Source organism: Lactuca sativa, chromosome 2 (genome assembly GCF_002870075.4).
Source record: "Lactuca sativa cultivar Salinas chromosome 2, Lsat_Salinas_v11, whole genome shotgun sequence".
Taxonomy (NCBI): domain Eukaryota; kingdom Viridiplantae; phylum Streptophyta; class Magnoliopsida; order Asterales; family Asteraceae; genus Lactuca; species Lactuca sativa.
Window position 1 is genome coordinate 193,256,341 of NC_056624.2, and position 9,545 is coordinate 193,265,885.

The window sequence follows — 9,545 nt, forward strand, 5'->3', positions numbered from 1 at the left end:
CGTTAGTGGAGCGCGTATGGTTAACCGACACGCTAACTTGGATTTAACAAGGTAGGCAAAGGGTAACTTAATGTTTATCATAGGATCGGTGGAGCGCGTGTGGTTAACCGGCACATCAATTAAGTGGTAAATATTAAGGGTACCAAGTATATTTGCATGGTTATTCACACCTTGTTTGTGATCCTCGTCATCCCAGTCACAAAACTTGAGAGGGCACAATCGAGATTTAAACATGCCATTGAAAAGTTCAATGAATCTCAAAAGATCTAGGAGTTTCAAAAACCAATTAAAACCTAATTCCCATTTCATTTTTCATGGTGGAAATTGGTGAATCGTCATTCACATAGCTTCAAATATTTTGTAGCCTGGATTACGACATCCCTCTTCCAAGTTTTAAAATATTGTGGTGGGTCCTAGCCTTAATATTTCACATTGGGTGTTATATTAAGGACTTTAAATCAACTAACTTGAATTTCTCCCATTGTAAATGTCTGGTTCAGACAATTATGATCTTCCCAAATCTCATGGAACAAGCTTTCCTAATGAAGATGATGTCCCGTGGTTGGCTCATGGAAATCATACTTCACTTCCTCTACCTCCTCAAATTATTCTCCTTAACCCACAAGTTCTTGAATAGTTCAAGTTCACTCAAGCCCTATTGGCAAGCAAGGTCTATGTGTTCTCATATCTTAGAGATGAAGTCATATATTGACAAGCCGAAAGAGTTGAGTGTCAAAGTCTTGAAAAAGTTGGTTGTTCAATCACTTTCTAAGTCACATAGTGAGTTTCCTTTGGGACTACTATGAAACAGACTATGACATGACCCTTAATGATCTTATCTATTTGCTTGGTGCTGCTGATTCAACAATGATTTGGAGGACTAGTAAAGCAAATTTGAGTAGAAGATTAACTTCCCAAACCTCCATGGACATTGACAATGGTAACATTGGATATATAGAAAAGCCTTCTCTTCCCAATGGAAAGGGATCGTCCATAGTCAACTTGGTTGACCAAATAGTAAAGAGAAAGGCTAAGTCTGAGATAGTCCCATGTACCATTACCAAAGATTCCATATGGTTCTATTGCCAAAGGAAGGGGCATTGGTTGCAAAGCCTCCCTAACTAACTGAAAGATCTGAGAGAAGGTCAAGTCAAAAAGTTTGACTCTGCTTCGGGTAAGTCCATTATCTAACTCTGTTAAGTTCCTTATTGATGATTCTTAATACAAAATGTGACTCGGTTACATTTTGATGTTTGGCAGGATCAAGAAAAGGGAAGGAAACTTAAAGTAAGAGTATGTTGAATCTGATCGCGAAGATGGATTGCAATCGCATAGTTCGAAGATCGGATTCTTGAGCTACTACTTAGGAGTTATGATAGATTGCTAGAAAATATGTAATATCATAGTTTTCATTTAAATTTGCATTTAAGGAAAAAGTTTTTTTTCCGCATTTTTAATAAATAAATAAATTTTGTTTTATTTTATATCTCCTTGCAATGGCATATATGGAAAATTGATGTTTGTATGTTTCTAGCAATATTGGAAATATGAATTTGATTCTTTCGTTTGTGGTAGTGTCTAAATCTACCAAATAAGGAAAGATTCTCATCACCCAAGTTTCAATTGGACAGAAACTTGGAATCATGCAAGTTGTATTGTATGATGAATGATAATTTTTGTCTTTGGAAAATTAAGACTAATTCCTTGTTCACATGTGTATGTGAGTCAAGTGAAGGACTGGGGGGTCGAGTACACATTCTTGTGCACTGGTCAAGTCCACCACAAAGATCGATAAGACTATTCTTCATGATTTACTAAAGTTTAGTAAATATGGTTATACTTACAAGTTTAAGTATAATTCTGAAACATTGGAAAGGTTTCAATGTATGACATAACGAATGAGAAGAATCAAATTAGGCAGAAAGATAAAAGTTTCTCAAACCTGAAAAGATGGGAGAGTGCTTTAGTATCATGATTTTGTGATCATATTAATGATTAAGAAACCATATCACAATTGGTCCTCTAAGGACATCTTAGTGCATTCCTAAGGCTAAGAAGATGAATCGTGAATGGTTGAAATGGTTAAATCAAGAAGATGAGTCATACTTCGTTCCAAAACAATTCTTAGAGTCATACTCCAAGATTGTAACTTGAGTGACATATCTTAAATAAGGTTAATAACACTTGTCAAATGTAAGAGTAAAATGTGTTCTACTCTTGTACATTTGAAATTGGTAAGTTGTGATGTTTTGGATAAAACAAAGACCAACTAAGGCCAATTGTGCGAAGTGTTTGTCTTGATAAGAATCTGCACTATCTCTTGAATATTTGTTTTGTCAAGGAATGGTTCTTGGCAAGAGAGTCTTAAATGTCAAGAGGACAGTGGGAGTCCAAAAGATCCTGAAAGAGTTTCAAGAACTAATGAAGAATAAAAACCTGTAATTTATCACTAGCACACGACTCGAGGTTTGTAACCTATTGTGTTGACATATTCCTACTTCTGTGCCCATTTCAGTTAAAGTTGACTATGCATCTGAGTTCTATAAGTACTCAGTTGTTTCCATAACTACTTGGAAGCAATGGCAGGCCCTTGTGCTGTCAGGTGGCAAGAAGGTAATATTGCACAAGTTTAGTCCATATGAGTTTGGATTTGTCACTAACCTTATCTTGTGATTATGGTTTTGATAAATTTACATGGATAGTAACACATACACCATAGAAATCTAAGTGTCATAAGGTTCCTCTCCGATTCATGAAAATGATGGCGGGGAAACGCTTTCACTAAGTAGATTTTAAGTAGATATCAATTGTGATATTTTCATTTTCAAAGTCGTTTGTGGAGCGCGTGTGGGTAACTGGCACACTAACATGGACTTGTGAGAAATGAAAAAGGTCTAAACAATTGAGACTATGATTACAACATCCCTTTTCATAGTTCTAAAATTGTTTAGACACACATGTGAGCTATCTAAGGAAAGGTGTATGATTTTGATAAAGTTTTATCAAAGCATCTCGTATCAGAAATCAGAACTTTAATAAGCAAGTCAATTGATTTCTAGAAGTCCAGCTGATTTCTGAGTACATGTCAAAGCTAGTGGGAGCATAAGTGTTATGCTAATAATCATCATGTTAGTGGAAGCATGATAATTATAATAAGTGTTGCAAGTTAGCAATGTTAATTTTAGAAAACAAAAGTTTCAATTGGGAAAAGTTGTTTTGATATAATTAAGGGAGAGGAAATTATACTTCATTTCAAATCTAAAAGCTTAGATCGTGAGTTTTTTAATCAAATTTAGTCAAGTATATTTTTGAATGTTATGTTGGAATGGTTCAACATAAGGAAATTCTATATATGGAAACATTATTTGCGTTCTAAAATTCGATTATGATTACGACATCCCTTTTCATAATTTGAATTATGAGAACATGGCAAATAGAAATAGAAAAAAGACTGGTCTAGTATCATGTCTTTATGTGAGACATCATAAATCATGTCCCATATGCTTCGGATATAGGATCGATTGCATGTGCTATAATATTCATCCTTTCTAAATTTTCCAAATGCCCAGGGCATGAAGAGGGGAAAAGGTCTAGAATTGGTTATGACTAAAATGATTAAGCAATTGTCGAGGACAATCTGAGGATCACCAAAGATTGGTTGCTCATGGACAGCTGGAAGGAAAGGACCATATTGTCATATTCTTAAAAGAGGCAACTCTTGTTCAGAAGTGATAGTCAAAATGGGAATATGGAAATGTTTCCATAGGTGGAAGTTATTCAATCTGTGTAAGATTAAAAAACTTAATGCAAGAAGGATGTTCAAAGCAATGTATTTTGAATATGAGACTTTGTTTCCATGGAATTAATCTCCATTCGAATACTCTGTAATGTTTGTTGACAAGTCTTTGTGACTTTGTGCATAATCATTACAAGAGGATCAGTGCATATAAGTTTAGAATCTAACATATTTTGGTAAATGGCAGGAATTTGGAATTCTTACATGTACGATAAGAATTTGGGATTGTGAAATGAGAATCATTGAAATTATGTTCAATTGATCTATTCAACAAAAGTAAGGATCATAGACAAGCATAGTGTGCATACTTGGTGTATGGCATAACTATAGTTTGAATAAACATAGTGTGCATGCTTAGAGCATGGCATGACTATTGTTTTGATTCAAGTAGAGAGTTGATTATTTGAAACATTATGCAATGAATAATGTGTAATCAATATGGTGATAAATAAAAGGTGTTCTATTTATATTCATAAGTTTTGAGACCATATTGAATTCGATTATTCTTGTGTTTCACTTTGCATGTATTGACTTCCATAATAACTCGACCATTCTTCCCGAATGACAAAGTTATTCAAACCATCCACAGTCGATAATACGTTGGAAGTAGGTAATAAGGCAAGACTGTCATGAATTGGGTTTGTAGATGTTTAAGGTGTTGGACATAGCAAGAGTTTCTACAACATTCATGAGTGCTCCTGGAATGAGATTCGATTATTGGATTCAACCCACACTCATTTGAAACACTTCATGGATTTTATCACGAGTGAATCATGAGACGACAATATCTTATATTCTTCAAACCTAGAGATATGAGTTGTTGACTATGAGTTGGTTATACATTAATTGTACGAAAACGCATTGGTAAATCGATGTTATAAAACGTGCCTTTGTGTATGATTCAACAAGTAGTAGAAAAAACATATGAGTCGAAGTTTATCCATTCATTTTACCCTTGGAGGGATAAAAATCGATATATGTGGGCCCCTCGATGATTTAGTGATGACACCCCTTAGTGATTGGCCAAGCCTGGACTGATTTGACTTGTTTAATTTGTCAATCGTCATAAATCGGAAATCGGGAAACAATAAATGGAATGAGAGAATGATTATAATCCATGTATCAGTCCATATGATATCTAGAATGGAGGAATATATGATCCCTTATCTAATGGACAAGTCATTGACTAAGGTCAGAGTTCGACAACGGCTTTAAGAGCTACGATTGTTAGTCGGGTTTTGGAGTCATACGTAATAATAGTGTTAGACTTATCCAAGTGGGAGACTGTTGGATTAGATGTCTAAACCCATAACTATTATTGGTATGTATTTGACCCTGATTAGGGTTTCCTCCCAAACACAAGTCAATTAGTCCAATGATTAGGTTTTTAGGTCAGTTAGGGTTTCATTAGGTCGAGCACCACCCACTGCCACCTCGGGCGGTGGTGGTCGACGGCGGCAGCCACCACCTCACAGCGGTGGTGGTGGTTTTTCCTTCCATCCTTCCACCAAAAAATGCTTAAACAACTCCTATTCTACTAAACACACTCACAACACCATTACAAAAACACACAACCACCACCATACGACAACTGGTGGTGGTGAAGCGGTGGCAGCCACCACCTCATGCTGGTAACGATGGATTTCCGGCCAAATAAAGCGCGCACACACATGCGTTAGACTTGTAACAGCAACACACGACACTAATACAGGGTAGAATCACAGAAAAACACACCCGCCATGGCTGCCCTCGATGTGGCAGCGACAGTTGGAGTAACGACAACAACTCTTCAGCCGCTCGAAGCGGCGGCGACGATGGGCGTAGCTAGGACGTAACACCGGCAAAACAGAGAAGAATGGTGGAGCCGCAAGCGACAACATCAGCAACAGAGGAACGGAACCCACTGGTGGTCCACGTCGTCACCGGCAAAGGAAACAACGATAGTGCTGGATGGAGGCTTACACGATGGCATGGTCATCGGTTGAGAATGGCAGTTGCTTGGAGCTTTGACAGATCGGAAAATGAGGGAAGTCGGGTGGTGGCGGCTGGACGATTCACGTATGGCGGTTGCCTTATGGTTTAGGGTTAATGTGCCTTAAAACGGGAAGGGAAGAGGCGTCGAGGTCAAACCCATGCCTTCATCCAACTTATGCTCTTTTTTTCAAATTTTCGTCCCTCCCTATAAAATATTTTTCATCTCCACTCTCAAACATACCAAACAACCCCTGTCTTCTAAAATCTTTACAATCTAGCTCCAAATTTTACAGCCTCCAAAATCCTTTCATAATAAGTCCAAAAATTACCAATCATACCCTGACTTCTGAAATCCTTTTCAAATTAAATCCATAATTTACCAAACAACCCTCAACCTTAAAAATTATTTACAAACTAGTCCGGAAATTACACTCTTAACCCCCAAAGTCCAAATTATATCATTTAACCCCTAAAACCAACGCCTTGCTAAATTATTCCAAATTTAGGGCTACTATTCATTTATTAATTTTAATCTATTTATTTATTTAATAAATGTGATGTTACAAACTGGATCTTATTTCATTAATAAAAATCTACTGATGTTATGAAAGATTTGCGTTTTTAAGAGTATTTTTATCTTTTAATAATAATAATAAAACAATGGAATTGGATTTATTCCAACCACCCCTAGGAATATGGTGAAATCCCTTATTGTGCTGATTTTATTGCTAATGTTTACCTAATTTTTAGCCTATTGTCTTGATATGTTGTGAATTATAATTAAGTAAAAGAATATCTTGAAATGGAGGGGGTGTGAGAGAGACTAGTATCATTGGCTAGAACATGCAGGAAAGTTGAAGAAAAATAATTATTGTTTACTAGAGGTTGCTCTGTTTGATGAGTACTCAAGAGAAACTTGTACCTCGGAAAGGTCTTTACATATATAGTTGTTTGTCATATCTACTTTTAATCTCTTTGCTTTGCTCCAATTGATATAGAGGCAGATCTTTTTGATAAAAGCCCATGTATATTCCATTTGATAGTTAGTTAACTAATTGGCATTTGTATGATTATGGTTATAAGAGCATTGTAAATGAATTAACAATAATAAGAAAACTTCAACTTCCATGAGAAAATGTTACAACCAGTGAAGTATAATCACCAAACATGAGTTTTACCATGCAAATTTAACCAACATCATATTCCTCTTCTTTTTTGGCATTATGCAGTTGGATTATTGTGTCAAATGGCTTCCCAATTCCAAAACTGATAGTTTTCCCCAAGTTTTTGAAGAAATAGGATTACAATACAAAAATAGAACATTGTGGTTGCTAACTCTTCAACAAATTTCCTACATGTATATATATATATATATATATATATATATATATATATATATATATATATATATATAATTTGCTTATGAAGAGTATCAAATTCCCCAAAAGTCGAAGTATATGAAAAAATGTACCTGATAAAACCATTATATTCATTCTCATTATAGGAGGTAGCATTATATTATACTAGATTAAAATCAATATGAATAGTTGCATAATAATATATTGTGACATCTGTCCTTACCATCAGAAGCACACAATGCACTGAAGGTGGTTGGCGAAATGCTTCAATAAACTTCAAGGTGGATTTAACCTATGACATCATAATGGATGCCTGTAAAGTCGAAAGAGGTGTGTGACGATGAGTGCAATTTGATCTTGATTGAAATCAAACTGTATCCTATGAAAAACAACATTCGAAGCATAAAATTAAACCAAAGTAATATCAGCTTAGCGACATTTCAATGAAACAGATCAAGATCGTGGAAACAGAATCAATCATGAAGTGATTGATGATGCTTATTTGAGAATCGATACAGAGTGGGATCTATAGAGGTTGGATCCATATACGATGGTGGTTATGTAATTTGTGGCGGTTAGCGGTGCGATTGGAATTGAAGGCATAAGCGGTAGAAGATCCTCGCAAGATCGAAGTGATCCACAAATTTGATTGGAAGGTTGTTTCCAGACCTAACAAATTGATAGATCAACAATGGTGGAGTTTGATTCCGTTAGAGGTAGGGGCGATCATTGAAGGGAGAGGAAAGCGATCGATGGAGGAGGTAGGCGGTGGTGGCGGTCTCCGACGGTGATGGTGGTCTTGGAGGATATTTGTTTTGTTTGTGGAGAATAAGGAGGAAATGATAGAATAATGAGGAAAATGATGGACTAGGAAATGATATGATCTAACATATGAAATATGTATTGAAAAATGTTTTCTCAAAAAGACTAGTATGTCCTTGTTTTTTTCCCATTTATAAAAAGTTTTAAAACAATCAAAATACTAGAAAATACACAAATAGCCTTAATTATTAGTTAAAATTAATGGTTTTTATGGTTCTTAACCTTTAGTGGTTCTCATTTGATCTTGTACACACACACGCATATATATATATATATATATATATATATATATATATATATATATATATATATATAGAGAGAGAGAGAGAGAGAGAGAGAGGATGGTTCAATTGAGAAAAAAATTGAGAATTGGGGAATCATTTTGAACCACACATTTATTTAGCCGCAAAACACTTAGGTGTACTGACGGAAATGGGTAAGAGATACACATGTGTTTTCCAACCAAACATGTTTCCTTAAATTATGCTAATCATTACCTTAATATACACAAAAACACATTTTTTTTTGTTTTTTTTAGAAAGTTATTTTTATTGAAAAATGATTTTAAATATATCAAAATTTATAATTTTTTATTCTCTATAAATAGACATTTATATTGATATAGTTTTAAGATAACGAATATACTATAGTAAAATTTGATGCATTTTTATATTCACTTATGAACAACGATAACTGAAACTATAAAAAAAAAAATATTTTATCTTAAAACTATATCAATATGAATGTCTATTTATAGAAAATAAAAAATTATCAATTTTGATATATTTAAAATCATTTTTCGATAAAAATAGCTCTTTAAAAATTAAAAAAACAAAAAATACTATGTTTTTGAATATATTAAGGTAATGACTAGCACAGTTTAAAGAAACATGTTTTGTTGGAAAACACACGTGTATTCTTTTCCTATTTATGCCGATACGATGAAGACTTTTGCGACAAAAATAAACGAGTGACTGAGAATGATTCCTCCATTCTTAACTTTTTTTTTTATTTTTTCAATTGAAGTTACATCTCTCTCTCTTTATATATATATATATATATATATATATATATATATATATATATATATATATATATATATATATATATATATATATATATATAAAAGAATGACATGTATGATCTTTTAAGGTTCTTAAAAAACATATAGGATATTTTAAAATTCCTATATTTTAAAATTTTATGAAGGATAATCAATTTTAATGTCTTTGGAATTTTTTTTAATTGTATTATCGTTATGATATTTATTTTTAGATAAATCCAAAGTCTTAAAAAAGCTAAAATTTTAATGATTGGATTATGTAAATAGCAATGCATATAGAGGTGATAAATTTGCATTGTTAATTTTTTGAGACCAAAAAGTCTTCGCATTGAAAAAAGATTATAAAGATAAAGCCTCGTTTCTGAGTTTAACAAAACAAAAGAAGAGAAGAGAAAATAAAAGAAAGAAAAGGAAAAAAAATTGTTCTGTGTTACCGAGTTGTAGAGAATTGGAAGGCAAATGAATCATTTTGTTCTTTCTTTCTAAATCCTCCCAAATCGGAAGGAAAATTTGGAGGGAAAGTGATCCTCCT